The sequence below is a fragment of the Chiroxiphia lanceolata genome, chromosome 4 (assembly GCF_009829145.1).
Source record: "Chiroxiphia lanceolata isolate bChiLan1 chromosome 4, bChiLan1.pri, whole genome shotgun sequence".
NCBI lineage: Eukaryota > Metazoa > Chordata > Aves > Passeriformes > Pipridae > Chiroxiphia > Chiroxiphia lanceolata.
In genome coordinates this window covers 25,057,171-25,073,126 of record NC_045640.1, presented here as the reverse complement: position 1 = coordinate 25,073,126, position 15,956 = coordinate 25,057,171, and positions in this window count along the sequence as shown.

Below are 15,956 nucleotides of genomic sequence, written 5' to 3'. Positions count from 1 at the left end.
AGGTCCAGGCTGGAGACAAAAGTCAGCTCGCAGGCAAGTTGAAGCCAGCAGTCAGGACTGACCAGGATGGGAAACCAAACAAAAAGGCTTCCAGGCCTTCTCTCCAAATGCACCGAGCACAGACCATGTCTCCGTCCCAGAAAGAGAACCCAGCAGTCTGAATCTCTCCCCTCCAAGCAGAGCCAGCCACCCCCTCCCAAAACTCCTCCCCTCTCCCCCCAGCCTCTGATGGGCCATCAGGGAGGAATGCGGCCTTGCTAGCTAGTTCTTTTGTAAGGCTAATTAAATCCCTTACCCCTTTCCATTAAAACTCCGTCTTTCTTACAGTGGGGGGGCAGGGGAAAGAAAAAATTCTCCTGAATTTCTAACCTATAACAATTATTTTTATCAAATGTGAAAAAAACAATAGCAAAAGCCCCTCTCACTGATGTTAGAACAGCGATTTGCTAGGTAGCTGCTTGTGGAAGCTTAAGAAATCTGGGAGAAGCTACATCACATTCAGCATTTAATTTTAGCAGTGACTTGCATCATCCAGCAAAGAACTGGTGAACAGTATCTTCCCTTTTCTTGTCTTAGTTAATATCTCTGTGGAGAGAAAATCTGTACCTGTAATTAACACTGGGCTTCATCCAAATTTGTTTGGAGTATTAGCTGGTTCATAGTGAACTGAAATATTCATTTACTCGAGATAAGGATATAGGCAACCAAAAGTGGAAAATGGAAAGGAAAGAAAGAAGCGGGGGCAGAAAACAAGGGGAAGAAAAGATAAAAGACTGCCTCCATGCAGTAGGACAACAGTATATCTTATTTAGCAACGTTATGATTTAGTTCCATGACAGAGGCATATTAGAGGTGGGTTTGTTCTCCTTTGAATTTTTAAAGGACAATATTTAGCAGAGGATTATATTCAACTAGAAGCAAGAGAAAGCAGTATAGTGTAAGATATAAGTGAGTTTATTCTCCCAAGGCAGGCTCTTTTGCTCAATGATCTCCCATGGCATGACAGTCCTTGCAGAACAAGACACTCGTCAAAGACTATGAGGGTCCTTCAGAGCAACAAGTACCATTTTTGGGACAGATGGCATCTGCCATGCCATTACAGACATGGATGGTCACATAATTTTAAGAGTCAAAGTGTCAAAATCAACCATCAATCTAAACTCAAAATGAAGTCTATTATGCTTTCTTTATTTTGTTCTACCAACCATTTCAAAGGATGGAGTATCATTTGCAACCTTGCCTAAGTAACTGTCAGCTAGGAGGGGCAGTGGACATCTCTCCAGATAGCAGCAACCTTATAACTCCCTAAACTGCAAGTACCAAAAGGTTGATATGTCTTGGCAATATTATTTCACCACTTACATGCATTTACCAGCTAAAAACTTGTTCACTGGAGCAACTGATGGCGTAAAATGTAACTCTAAGTGTGACCACAGATATTGAATTCTTCTTCTGACACTTATTAGTAAAGAAGCAGTACTATGAATATCTGTTAGACCTTCCTAAAACCTTTCAGTGCTTCTAGAGAATAACTTCCTCTGCTTTCTTCTGGATCTCTTGGGGATCAAACTTCACTGAAATCCCCAGAAACTTTTCTGAAGACCCTATCCTGCAAGAATGTGGATCCATCAGGGCTTTCCATACCTCTCAGTGCTGGAAGGGTTCATGTAAGTTTTCCACTCTACTCTTTTGAACCCAGACATAAGTTCATTCAGCTCCCAGCTGGTCAGGCATGAGCCAGCTCCAAACCAGTAGCACCATTACTGTACCACTGACTCTGGCGGCTTAACAAACTGGGCTTATTCGCTCAAGCCCAAGTATTGTGGAGGACATTTTGGAGCAGAGTTGGCTCTCTTCCAGCCCGCTTTAGGACTGGATGTGATGACGTAGGTGTGCCTGTTGGGCCATAGTCCATTTTGACAAGCTGTCAGGGAAGAAAAGGATATTACACTTTGTTGAATCACTGTCTGAACTCCTAAATGATTTATTATATGAGGGCTGCCCACACATATGAAAGTGGAGCTAACAAGATTGCCAAAAAATCACTGCTATTGAGTGTACAGCCAAAAAGGTTCATGAGCACAGCCCTTAAAATAGCAAAATTGGGGGGAAATTCCTTTAAAGCAATTTTCATAACTTTCTTTTATTATTACTTCTTTAATTATGTCTTTCTGTCTGGCCAGCAAAAGTGCCTGGAGTTTTTCCCAGTTTAGAGGCCCCGGTACTCCTCTGTGGGCCTCCAAAAGAAGCCCAAAGGTCAGGAAAACCTCAACTGATCACTCAAGAGAACAGAAAATACTTTCTGATAATCCATGTTACTGATACCTGCTGATACGTGTTAACTCTTATTCCCAGGCACTTTTTGGCTGCTGGTGGGATTGCCTGTCATGGGAGCTCCTGATCTAGACAGAGGAAAGGACAGGCATGGGCTGCAGAATTCTCATACTTGTAGCTGATACAAGCCAGCATTTTGTGGTATGCCTATGTTTTTTCATTAATCATTGCTTTTTAAAAGGGCCGTATTTTCTGAGTGGTTTTTCTTCTTGAAATACAGTATTCATTGAATGCATCCTCACTGTCTTGATGAATCAGGCCCAGGAAACTGGATAAGGATTTTCATAAGACTTTAAAGGAATTGGATGCTCAAATCTCATCGAAATTAGTGGGGTCAAGCACCCAAGTCCCATCTATGCCTTAAAAAATTCCAGTCCTTAGACACCAGTGACACCATATTTGCTTAGCCTGCTTGTAGGTGAGGAAAAGATCAAATTATGGTGTGTCTCTAAGAGACTGGAGTGTTAGCATTAAAGAAACATTTTAGAAGTCATGACTGTAAGCTCAGGTCAGACAGCACAGGGAACACTAGGGTAATTCATCATTTGAGAGACTTCTGCATTACGGTCTTTTAAGGGACAAGGGGCCTTCAGCTAACTTTAGACAGTGTGCAGAATGATGTTTTTCTGAAAATGAGTATTTTTAATCAGTTTTCAGCGCTGAATTAGAATATACCAAATATGTGTCTGTGCACTACTTCCAGACTTTTCAGTCAAGCTTCATTGTAAATCCTTCTCTTTATAGACCACTTTGTAAGCACAATGTAGCAAAGATCATTGTGCAGGAAGAGATGATCAGCCTCTGGAGCACTTTGTGGGACTGGTCAACATCTTACATGCCTCAATGAAACTGGGAAATCATGAGCCTGTCAGGAATAAAGACTCTCAAACCTTGCTGACAATCAAGACCTGTGGGATCTCCATCCCAGTGTGTAAGGGAAGTCACTCGAATGGCTCCACAGCTTGGAAGATTTTCCATCAGTGGAGGTTGGCTGGGCTATCAGCTGTGGGAGCTCTTCTAACATGAAACTAATTGTATTTTGAGGTAGCTGTTGTCAACACAGCACTCAAGTATTCATGATCTAAACTTAGAGGAGGGAGGCATGCACTTCAGGAAGGAAAATGGAGTCTCGTGTGGAGAGTAAGACATCTTAGAGGAACAGGGGTTCTTCAAGGCACGTGCTATGGCAATCTCTCGGTATGTCCCAGCATCACCAGGTGGCTACAGTCTTCCCTTTCACTTTCTACAGCAGTTAATTTCTTCAGCTGCAGAAATGCTGTGAAAACTATTGAGTACAGAGTGCTGAAAGTGGCTGAAGGCATTCCCAGCATAGAAGAAGCCAGCTGGAAACAGTCATGGTGTTCATAAGCACATGCTGGGGGTGATGTGGAGAAGTGTAAGAGCTGTACACATGCTCCATTAAACCTGCCACTTCTTAGGGCTCCTTTGTTGCAAAGAGTCTATGGCTCCTATTTTCTGAGGGCTTGAAAGTGCTGGGGCCTCCAGGAGCAATGCAGGGGAAAGAAAAAGCTGTCAAGACACCTCAGGCAGGTGATGAGAAGGAGCTGTGAGGGAGGGATAGAATCTACTTTTCTGTCTGTAGGATATGGACCTTTGTTGTTTTTTTACTAATTCTGCTACATCCCACTTGTGAACTTGGCAAGAGCACATAGACTTTCTGAATACATTTATATTTTTCAGTGCTCATGACTGTGAAACCCAGTTTGTCTCCAGGGAGGAGAGAGAGATGAGGTTTCTGCAACCATGCCAGAGAGGAGGCTGGACAGTGGGAAGAGGACATCCTAACTTCCCGGATCTACCTCTTATCTCCCTCTTAAACTTCTGGCCCTCTATGCCTGAATTGAAGTGACTTAATTGGAACATTCTGCATTTAAAAGCTTGTGATAAAACAAAAGCCATCTCCTGACTGATCTCTTCTTACAGAAACACCATGCAGAAGTAGGGAGGGAGATGTTTACAATTAACAGATACCCTCAGTTTATAACATGGCAACTTATTATGAAACTTAGGGCTGACTTTCCAAACCTGTTTAAGTGATCGTAACACAGTTAACACATCCCTTACAGAAAACATGCACAAAAATAAGGAAATGAAAACTTAAACACATAATAAATCTTTTGCTTCCACCAAATAAATACACTGTGCTTATCAGGTATAAACTGTGGCCTAATTCTTCATAATCATAAATCTGGCTCAGTTACTGTATACATTCTACTATCTGTGTATTTAATTATGAAGAATACTGCTGTAAATTTCCAAAAGATAAGAGGATTAATTTTTTTCATAGATATTTACAAGTTACTAGTCTGGGTGATTACAGCAGGAGAACTGTCAGAAAGGAAGGTATATAATGACAATTTATCCTAAAATTCCATATGCAACTAAAGTTGCATCTGGGATTGGAAACACAATTTGATACTGCTTTTATGATTTTTATATAGATAAATATGTATATATATGTTGAGGTTATTGCAGAAAGAACATAAAGGGGGGGGCACGATTGAAAGAGTTGTGTTATATAGATAGAAACATTCATTTTATTAGAGTTCAAAAAGAAATGGTGCGTTTTTATTGTTGTGTTGGATGTGTAAGATCTAGGACATGTACTAACTCCTTGTTACTTTGCTTTCAGTGATGTGGTAGTTGGTGCTGCGGTAGCTCTGTACCTGTAACACTTAAAAAGCCCACTTTGCTGTAATGTGAACTCCACGCCATGAGGAGAAGCCAAGCTGTTGGGCTGTCCCTGTGGATTTCATAAAGTGTTTTGACTCTGAATCAAGGTACTTTGTTGATACTCCTGTAAATTTGATGAACAGATATTTTTTATGGAGGGTGTTTACATTCAGAGATATTTTTAGAAATGTTTTGTGGTCACAGAGTTCATTCAACTGCTGTATTTGCCCTGGTTTAACTGACACTGATGTTTGCTAAACTACTGATGAGCACTAAGGATGCTGATAGTGCCATTTTTACAAGGCAGTGTTGAGACAAAAGAGCCCTTATTGTGAAGAAGTTACGTGCAAAGAGAAAGATAATGGAGGAAATCATGTATGACTTGTCATGTGTAAGCAGTTGTTTTTAGTTAGCTCTTGCTCATGATAATCATTTGCACTTTAATTGCTTCAAATGTTTTACAATGCATTTGGATTTATGTTCACCCTGGAAAAAAGTCAGAAGTTATGTTTCAACCAGGACCTTCTGGTTTGCTATGGATGTTTAAAGTTTATATGGGTGCAAAAGCAATTGAAGAAATTCACTGAAGAAAAATCTGTCAAGGAGTATTAAATGTAAAGATAGCACATCTGCCTGTATGACATCCCCTCAACTTACTGCAAGCTGGTACAACATATAAAGGCACACCACTATAAATTTAGTCTCCTCTGGCTTTCTACCCCAAGGTCATGCTATTGACCATTCACAGATTCTGCACAAGGACACTGTTTGACCAGATCCTGTAAAATGCTATAATGCTCTTGAGACAAGAAATCACACTTGTGATCTGAGGTGCATCTAAGTGTTACTGATGGGTTTGAGGGTTTTTTTCACCCTCAGTGTTCTTTTTTTGAGATGGCATAATGCTGATAGGATCAGAAAAACTACGGGCAGGGAAACAAAGCATTCAGTAAGTTACAGTGCCATCTATAGAAGGAACACAGCACCAGCCTGCAAACTGAGGTCACTGCCTTCAAAAACCTTATTTTTTACCTTCAGCAATCAGGTCACTGTTTTAACCATTAGGTGGAACTAAGCATTAAATCCAACAGGAAACTCTGAGCACTGCACTCAATCTTTAGGTACTACTGAAATCCTCAGAAGACTTGTTCAGCTTTCCCCCCTAGTTCTCTGAGACCATATTTTAATGCCAGTGTTGTCCCAGTTTTGCATTTGTTTTTTTCAGGTGGGCCTCCATCTCCTGGTAACACAGAGCTGCTTGGTAGTCTCAATTAGGGACAAGAGCACTCTTAAACTTGGGCTTACCCTTGCCAAAGGAGTAGGCTAGTGAAGGTTCTTGGGTGAGGCTTTCCATAAGACAGAATTGAGGAAAGTCTTGTAATTCTCAGTGCACGTCTGTTATCACCTAGTGGGAAAGGGTCTGACTGGGACGTCGGGGTCTGCCTCCAGCTTGCTATTGTTTCTGCAGCTGATGCTTCTGTATTTTAGGAGCTGGATACTGCCAGCAGGTTGTTACATTGTAGAGTGAGTTGTACAGCTCTTTGAAATATATTTTACATAAAGGAAATGGATATACATTAAGCCAAGGAGAGATGTTAAGATGTTGCCTTCATGATGAAGAAACTGGTTAGAAACTGGTGTGAAAGAGTCAGGTTCAAGTCCCTGTTCCAGGGACAGTGCATTGCTAAGGAAGTGGAGGACCACTGCAAGAAGTGCCAGATAACTTAGTAGTTAAACTTAATTAAACGCAGGGGGCTTCAGTGTATGTCTTGGCAGCAGAGCAGGAGAAAATGCCTAACCAGGGAAGTGACACAACCCGGGGCAGCCCGTCATTCTCTTCTTTTTCTCTCATTCAAAAGGGCACCACACATTAGGAGAATATTCGCTTGAAGAGTATTAAGCAGGGATAAATGCCTCCTTCTTACCATCACAACATGTTTAACTCCATTTGGGGTAAACCTGTGCCTAGACTCAGTATTTCCCACCAGCTGGTTTAAGCAATGTCCCACTCTGTTGTTTTCCTCTCTGTGTTCCCCAACCATAAGCCCCTTGTTCCTCCCGTTGATTTTGTAGGGAGCATGCTGCCTAACTGAAGGCTGAGGTTTCCCTGAGTGATGAAGTGTGTGGGAGTGGAGCTTTGCTCTGAAGAGTTTGCTCAAGAAGGCTGGTGGCAGAGCAGGGCATTTAATGTAAAACTCTGGTGACCTGGTCTGACCAGCCCAGCCCTCCTGCTTTTTTCTACCAGTTGGCCACAGCACTGTGGCTTATCACTGAGCATCCCCATTGCTTTGGACAGTAATGGCTTTCTGCCTCTTATAAGTCTGTAGATTTTGTTAGGTGAGTAAAAGAAGACCCAGCATCTAGTGTGCTACCATGTACCGGCACTGGGTGTTTTGCCACCAAATTCAGCTGCCTTAGGAGTTTGGTTTATTACCCTGAAGAGATGAGGTTTCACTGTGCAACTGAATTTCTTGTGCCTACCTACAGCAATGTGCATCCATTTTCAACACTGGCAAAAACCTACTTGCAAAACAAATCTGAGAAGATGAAAACAAAAAACATAAAGGCAAAAATTCACAGGCATCTTTAAAAGAAACAGTGTAATGTCTTTCACTAGTGAAAACTGCTCTTTACATTTATTTGGTATTCATGAAAAATGTTGTGTTATCTTTTCAAAAGCCTTAGACAGAGGTTTGGGGAAAATATTTTGAATGAGCAGGGAGAATTAAAATTTTTCTTCCAGCAGGAATAATGTTCATGATATTTGATCCGAGTAGGTGAAAAAAATCACTGTTAAAACCAAAGTCTGACTAGCTGAGATGAGCTGCTGCCATTCCAGAAACAAACACAGTTTTTCTTTCAACACTGACACTTTCCTTTGCCTGTCACCTCAGTGAATACTTCCTTTTTCTAAATACCCACCAGGCTGTAGAAAGTAGCACACAGTAAGATGATACTCCATGAGAATAAGGGCATGACGATGAGTTGATGGAGTCTCTTGGGCAGAGGTATTTTTTTGCACGATGGAGAGAAACTGTCACACTTTGAGATACAGTGGAAATAGAGAGGATATCTTAGGACAAGAACTATTCTAGGAAACAATCCCCTCATCATTGCATGCCAGTTAAGCTCCAGCATAGCTCATGTTGTGTGGCTGCTTCAAAGAAATGCAGACCTGGGCTGCTTCTGTCCATCTGTTGTGTCTCACCCTGAAGGCTTCCCAGACTAGCACACTTAGAGATGTACTAAAACAAGCACATCTGAGCCACAAGACATAAGTGAAACGCATTACCAATTCAAGTACAAAATCTGTATGTTAGAATACAGTACATTTCTATATGAAAAAACCACTCTAGACCCTGAACACATTCCAGATTAGCTACAGTTTTAAATGAACCATGACATGAGAGGCCTGGCCTTCTGTACTGTGGGCTGCAGTTGTATAGTTGAATACCATAAGCATGCACTGGCTGTAGTTTGGGAGCCTTTTCCAGTATTCCATTCTAATAATTTCTGGTGTCCTTTCCTTTTTAAATGCAGAAAGGTCAACTATAATTCCCTACATGAAATGACATGAGTTTCAGAGCACTTTACTACATTATGAATGATTTATTTCTTTTCACAGCTTACAAAGTATATGCATATTAATATTTGCAGATGTTTCCTCCAGCTAGTTATCTTATATACACTGGGCCAAGCTTAAAGGATACCACTGTGTACCCTTTTGTGTTGTTATGGATTTCACTGTTCATGCTTTATTTGCAAGTAAAATATGCACAAACATTTATTTTGCCTCAGATGAGAATGAATATAAATAAGTAAACAAACAGGTGTTGAAAGCCTTTTCCAGTTTCTGCATCTGTGTTTCCCTCCTGAAACAGAAGTCATTCTGAAAGCTTCACTGAAACCTTGTTTTGAAAATGAGTATTTTTGCAGACTGCTGACTGCGGTACGACATTTGCTAAAGAGATGCCGTCACACGATGGTTTGCTTCTGTGTTATCTAGGTCATGGGCCAGAATTCTTCTGGATGCTAACATTTTCAATTAAGCTGAATTTGTTGGTGCACAGTAGAGCTATTTTCCTTTTTAAAGCTGATCCTAAATGGGAATGCTAAGCATCATGCCTGGTTTATCTGTTTTGGTTCTATGTACAATCAAGGTAGGGGGCTGGCCACTCATTCTGCTATGGCCAAGCATAAACCTGGCATTGAAGTTCCCTAATTTATACTCCACACCTCACATATTCACCACTGTTGATTTTATTAAGTGACATTGGCAGTGTTGTAGGGTGATACCTGAAGGGGTTGCTTGCAGTCATCCATGAAAAGTAGTTCAACAAAATATAGTTAAGGACACTGACCTGTTGGAGCGACTCCAGAGGAGGGCCACCAAGTTGATCAGAGGGATGGAGTACCTCACCTATGAGGAAAGGCTGAGAGAATTGGGATTGTTCAGCCTGGAAAAGAGAAGCTGGTAGGCTGACCTCATTGTGGCCTTCCAGTACCTGAAGGGAACTTACAGGAAAGATGGGGCAAGATTATTTACACGAGCATGTAGTGACAGGACAAGGGGGAATGGGTTTAAATTGAAAGAGGATAGGTTTAGATTAGATATTAAGAAAAAATTCTTTACTGTGAGGGTGGTGAGACACTGGAACAGGTTGCCCAGGGAAATTGTGGATGCCCCATTCCTGGAGATGTTCAAGGCCAGGTTGGATGGGGCTCTGAGCAACCTAAACTAGTTGAAGGTGTCCTTGTCCACAGCAGAGGGGTTGGAACTAGATGATCTTCAAGGTCCCCTTCCAACCCAAACCATTCTACAATTCTATGATGATTCTATGATATTTAAAGCCAGTCTCTTTGCACAAAGTTTAGGTATTAAGAGGCTAATTTATATCCTAGAAATGCAAACCCTAAAATTTAAAATGTAGTGGATTCCAGAAATCAGTGTATGATAAACTTTCCTTAAATTCAATGCAGTAATTGATCTTATTTTTGTTCCTAATCCTCTGCCTCTTACACATGAATATGCTTGTGAGCAGTATCTCTCCTTCAAGCATTTTAAAGAATTACCATGCAGGATGTATTGACTGCATTTAGGTTTTATGATTTCTTATTTAGCCTTAAAGTTTTATAAATAACTCTATATATTATGATGATCCATGATATTATTGTGATATATATTATGATGATCCATGTTGGATGTTGCATATTTTACACAATGTGGATAAGGTATTAAATCTGTTATGTACATAAGAGAAAATAACAAATCTGGGTCCAGTCAGTGATTTGTTGAGGACAGCACAAGAAAATCTAAAGAACTGTATGACCGGTTCTGGCCCTCAGTGCTGCTAGATATTCTCTGTTCTCTGGAGAGAGCCTTTTCTTCACCTGTTGGTCTATATTGTGTGTATGAGGTTATTACATGGATGTAATAAGAAGTATATCTTGATCTGACTGCTGAGGGACTAGAAGGACAAATATTGAGATCTTGCGTAAACATAAAGAATAATGTGGGACTGGATAAAGCATATCCAACTTGTTATTCTTTTATTTCTTAAGAAGCTTTATAGAGCTTATTTCTTAAGAAGCATTCCAGCAGCATTCTTATGAAAAAAAAAAAATTCAAATGAACAAAAAAAACCCAAACACAAAACCAAAACCCTGAACAGAAGGAAGTTGCTCTGTTGGTGGTCACTGTTTGAAAAGTCCAAAAATCTCCTGTCTAAAAATGAAGGCGGAGACAGCCCACACAGGTCTGTGCTCTTTTAATACACACAAACATTATCTATTATATTGCAGTGTGCAAATATGCTAAAAATCTATACTTTATTTATACAAACTCATGTTACTGCTGCAGTAAAAAATATTTGGGAAAGAAGTTGAACTTGTGAATGCTTACACTTCAGACTATAGTTACATTGTTGAGATTCACATTTTCTGCCTGGTTATAATTTATAAACATTGGATTTAGTCAGGGAAAGTCTTCGTACAGCTTAACTGTAATTTCCTGTGGTAAATGGAGTCTGATGAGTAAGGATATGAAATCTTGGAAAAGTTAAATCATTCTAAGGAAAGCTGTCCTACTCAATGTAGTAGAATTGGTATAATTTTGTAAGAAGGATTGGCAGTTTGCTAATTCCCTGTCCAGTCCAGAGTGAAAAATACCAAGTAAGGGGCTTCCGCCTAAAAGTAAATGGACTTTTGCCCTCCTAATGTGATGGGTTCAGGCTCTGAGTCTAAGCAGATGTGGAAATATCATCAAGTGTCTGACTAAGGAAATCACTTCAGCCTATACATAATTTCAACCATGTGTTCGAGCCTAACTGAAGGCTTGATTTTAGTTGAAATCATGGACTAACCGTGAGCTGAGGTGCTCTGCAAAATCAGACCCCAAGTGGTACAGAGAAAATAAAAATAAGTTCTCCTGTTCAGCTCAGGAGCTGAATTTACCTAGCATATTTGACCAAAGAACTTTTCCCTGCCCCACCAAATCTAATGGATATTTCCTGACATGCTTGTATCAAATAGGTCAGTAACAAAAACAATGTTGCTGTGGAGCTAATGTTTCAATTTTTTTCCTTTTCATTGCACTGTACAGCAACTCAAGTGCACTTGTGGATTTTCCTTTCAAAAATGCCAGGTAAATTATAAGATAAAAACATCCTGCTTGCATATTGGTTGAGGCTGGCGGGAAAAACATATCAAGTTTTGAAAATTAAAGAGATTTTAAGTTAATTTCTTCACACATCTTTTCAGTCTGTCAATGAGTGTGTGATTCTCAGGCTACAACATAGCAAGCATATTCCTTGAAGGAAGACAGGCAGCAGTCCCAGCTTTCCTGGGACTCTCCCCTATTACAAGCCTCAGGAGTGACAGTTGTGAGCTTTACACATCCACGCTGCAGTTAAGCAGAGGATTAAAGTCCATCACCTGACTGACATGGATCCCTGCAGCAGCTGTGGCATAGAGGCACTAGAAATGAAGCAACTTTTGTAAAACATGTTGTACAAGATCCACATCTGCTTAACCAGCAGTTTCTCATTGCCCTGAAACACTGCACTTTCCCAAAGAGCAACAACTTGCCTAAACCCTCGTAGCCTGATCCAGGGCCATGAACGTGCATCAGACTGATTCAAACCAGAGAATTTTGCCACCTTAGAGAAAAGATTTGCATGATGTTTTACAGGAAAGTTTGTTGTCACTGCTGCCTGTGTCCATTATCTCTAAAATGCAGCAGGGATTACTTTATGACTTGTTCTCAGAGGGTCATGAAAATTGAAAACCAAGTTCTGAACTGTGTATTTAAGGAAGATCATGTCCAGTTCCATACGCACCATCAGGCTACCTCAAAGACCTCCAACAGCTGCTTTCTGAAGTAGGGAAAAATTAACTATCCAGTATCTAACCCCTTCTCTCACATTGTTCTGTAAGAATTGATCCTGAGAAAGATGTTGCTTATTGATACAACTTGACCGTCAGGGCCATTGTTCAGTGAAAGGAAAAAGAATGGTTGGTAAAGTCAGAGAAATACCAAGCTAGCCAAATAATTATATTTTTTCCTGAACCATCTTGTTCCTTCATCAATACTTCTTCACAGCATTCCATCAGGAACATGGCCACAGCCTTGCCACCTGACTCTTCTGTATGTCAGAAAGCCTGAATACTGCAACCACTCTTTTTTCTGTAATCATCTGCAATTTAGATTTATGCATAATCTTCAACTTCCCAGTGTTGCTAAACATATTTGTGGGATGGGAAGGGGAAGAAGAGGGAGAAAGCAGTATTTCTTGAATGTTGATGCAATATAAGTCTACTGGAGAAATATCTGCAGGCATTAGAAGGGGACTCTGGGGACTATATGTCAATACAGACCCTCTTTTGCAGACAGACATGAGTTCACCTGACTGTTCTCCAAGTCAGCACTGAGCTTTAGCTAATTAGCTGAGCTAAGAGGGTGGATGTATTAACTCAGGCCCAAAGCCAGCATAGAGTAAATATAAAAACTCTACCTGCAAAAAAACACCCAAAACCCCCCCAAACCAACCAACCAACCAACCAAAACCAAAAACCCCACAATCCATATGTAGTTATAAACTTAGTTTTAATTCCAACTCTGCCATCAGTTTCAAGCATCCCCTTAGGCAAATGAGGGAACCCATGTCTCCATTCCTTACTTGCAAAGTGGGAATAGTAAAACTTCACTTCTCACACCCTCCTCGCACAGGGAGTAGAAGCAGTTCTGCTAAGATGTTAGCATGCACATGTATAAAGACTTGAAAAGAAAATGCAATTCAGTCTGGCTACAGTATTGTAAGTAATAATACCTCTCAGTATGGTATTGAGTGTTCTTAAGCAATGGAACTTGTTTTTTATGGTACCCTGTTTGAAATGCTAAAGCAACTGAAATACCTTTGCTCAGTCTTGTTCCTCCAATGTCATTCAGATCTCACTTTTTATATATTGCTGCAGGCCTTGCAATATCACCTAATCACATGTGAAACTCATCTAGGGAAAAAGTACATAAGCAAGTTTCAAATCAGTTCTACATAGCTCATTACTTGTGCATTGAGCTTCATCTAGCACACATTTTTGACACAGAATTCTTTAAGGGGTTGGGAAACTTCCACTAAACAGTCTTATGTTGTTCATGGTACTGCTGGAAAGATGATAATTGAAAAACATGCAGGAGTTCTCTCCTTTTTCCATTTTCTCTATCACTCACTGCTCTTTTTCCCACTAGGGTACCCATGGAGATATTACACATATCCTCAGGGATTTATTGACCATGGAAGAGCTCCCTCAGATCTTCCCCTGGCATCTGGTTTCTCCTCTCTCTGTGAAGTGACAACCCCCCCATCAGTGACAAAACCTGCACCTCCTCCTAGATGCATCAGCTGTTGTTTCTGCAGTCATTCTTGTCCTTCCACCCCAGCCTGGGAAGAAAAGCAGCAGTCAGCAGCATCAGCCTCCAGCTCTTCCTGGGGGAAACAACTCCCCCAGCACAAGGCACAGAGAGGAGATTCACAATTAGCTCCTTGTCAAGGAGCACAGATCTCAGTTCCCAAGCCTGGAGCAACACTGATTGCTGCTTAAATTTTTCATATGTAATAGGTGACCTCAGGTAGCTTAACAAAAGCTGGTTGTTAAATTCTGGTCCCTTACAAACTTCCAAGGATGGAGATGCTCCCATTTCTCTGATGACTTGTTCCAGTATATCACCCTTCCATGAAGAAGTACTCTTCTAGTTTCCAAATGTCCTGAATTGAACCTTCCAAGATGCAATTTCCAGTTACTGCCCTTTAATATACCATCTCCTACTACCAAGAAAAAGTATGGCTTTGTTATCTTTGCAACTGCCCTTGAAGTAGTTGTAGGCTACAATTAGATCCTGCCTTAGTCTCCTCTATACCAGACTATAAACACCTAGCTCCATGAGCCTCTCCTTGTAGGCCACATGCTCTCTACCTCTGTAACCTACTGCTAGACCCTCTCCAGATTCCTCCACATCCTTCTTGGACTGTGTGGGGAGACCCAGAACTGAACTGCTATTCCAAGTGCACCCTCACCAGGGCCAAGTAATAATGGATAATAATTTCCCTCCATCTGCTGGTCTTGCTCCTCTCAATGTAACTCCCAACATTTCCTTATTCGCAAAGAGAGCACTCAATACATGGGCTTATATTCAGTTTGGCACCTGCTATAACCCCCAGGTTGCAGCAGGGCTGAAACTCATCCCATCACCTCCCGGCCCTGTGGTGGCTCCAGCCAGGTGCCAAGCTCTGCACCTCACCACGTTGAACTCCATGAGGTTTCTTCTAGATCCATCCTCTCATCTGTTGAGGTTTCTTGGGTTCAAAGGATTTGGAACGTCAACCACTCCTTGTAACTTAATATCATCCTGTACAAGAATTTAAAAATTACAAAATGCAAGTGATACTTTAATTCCTTTGGTCACAAAGGAACTTAAATGCTATTACTCCACTTCTGGATGCATTTTTCCCAGTTCTTGTTTGTTCCTGTTTGGTCCACAGTCTCACTGAGCTGAAGTTCTATCATCAGCCTCTTCCTGGTTGTTGGCAGCACCAGGAGAGGGACCCTGTGACTTTAAAAGTTTATTGCAGTGTCTGTTTCCTCCCACTGCCCAGCACTGGCCCATAGAGCTCCCCACTGCCTTTGTATCAAAGGCAAAGGATACTAGTGTGTCTAGTTCCTTTTTCAGCTAATTACTTCTCCATCTTGATTATTTAGAGATTGATAAGCTGGTCTGTACATCAAAGGCAGGACACTGTTGGAGTTAGTCTCACACTTTTGTTCCTTATTCTCCCAAAAAAGTATTCTATTTAGCATGGAAATAGTAGTGTGTATATTGTACAGCAGTGTATACTGGACAAAGAGGTGGTGTGGTGTTGTATCAGCTTCAAGTAAACTGGAGATCTGAGCCAAAGGCTATTCAAATGTGTAAGAGGCTTTGGACATTACACTATTCCTAAATTTTGACTAAAATAAGGATTGGCTATTTGGCCGCATCAGAAGTGTGCTTAAGCATGTGAGTGGTCTCACTGAAAGCAGTAGATTTAAAAACTGTGGATTTAAAAAATAAGATCTTTTCTGGATCTGTTCTGCTGTTGGACTTGTTGCTCAAAGTTTCCCAATGCTGCCACCTACAGAATAGGTTGACTACAGCTTTCAACAGAGCAAAGAAGACTTACAAAAATTATAAGATTGCACACAGTCAACCCTGGATACAGTTCTAAATTAGCAATGTGCAGGTCTAAACAGATAAATCTGAAATCCTACCTGAGATTCTTAAATATTTCTTATATATTTCTGAGGATAGTTCTGTATATTAGCTGTTAAAAGAATACCTCTGGAAGGCTGCGCAAAAATGGCAGGAACCTCTTGATTTAAAATAAATTTGCTCAATA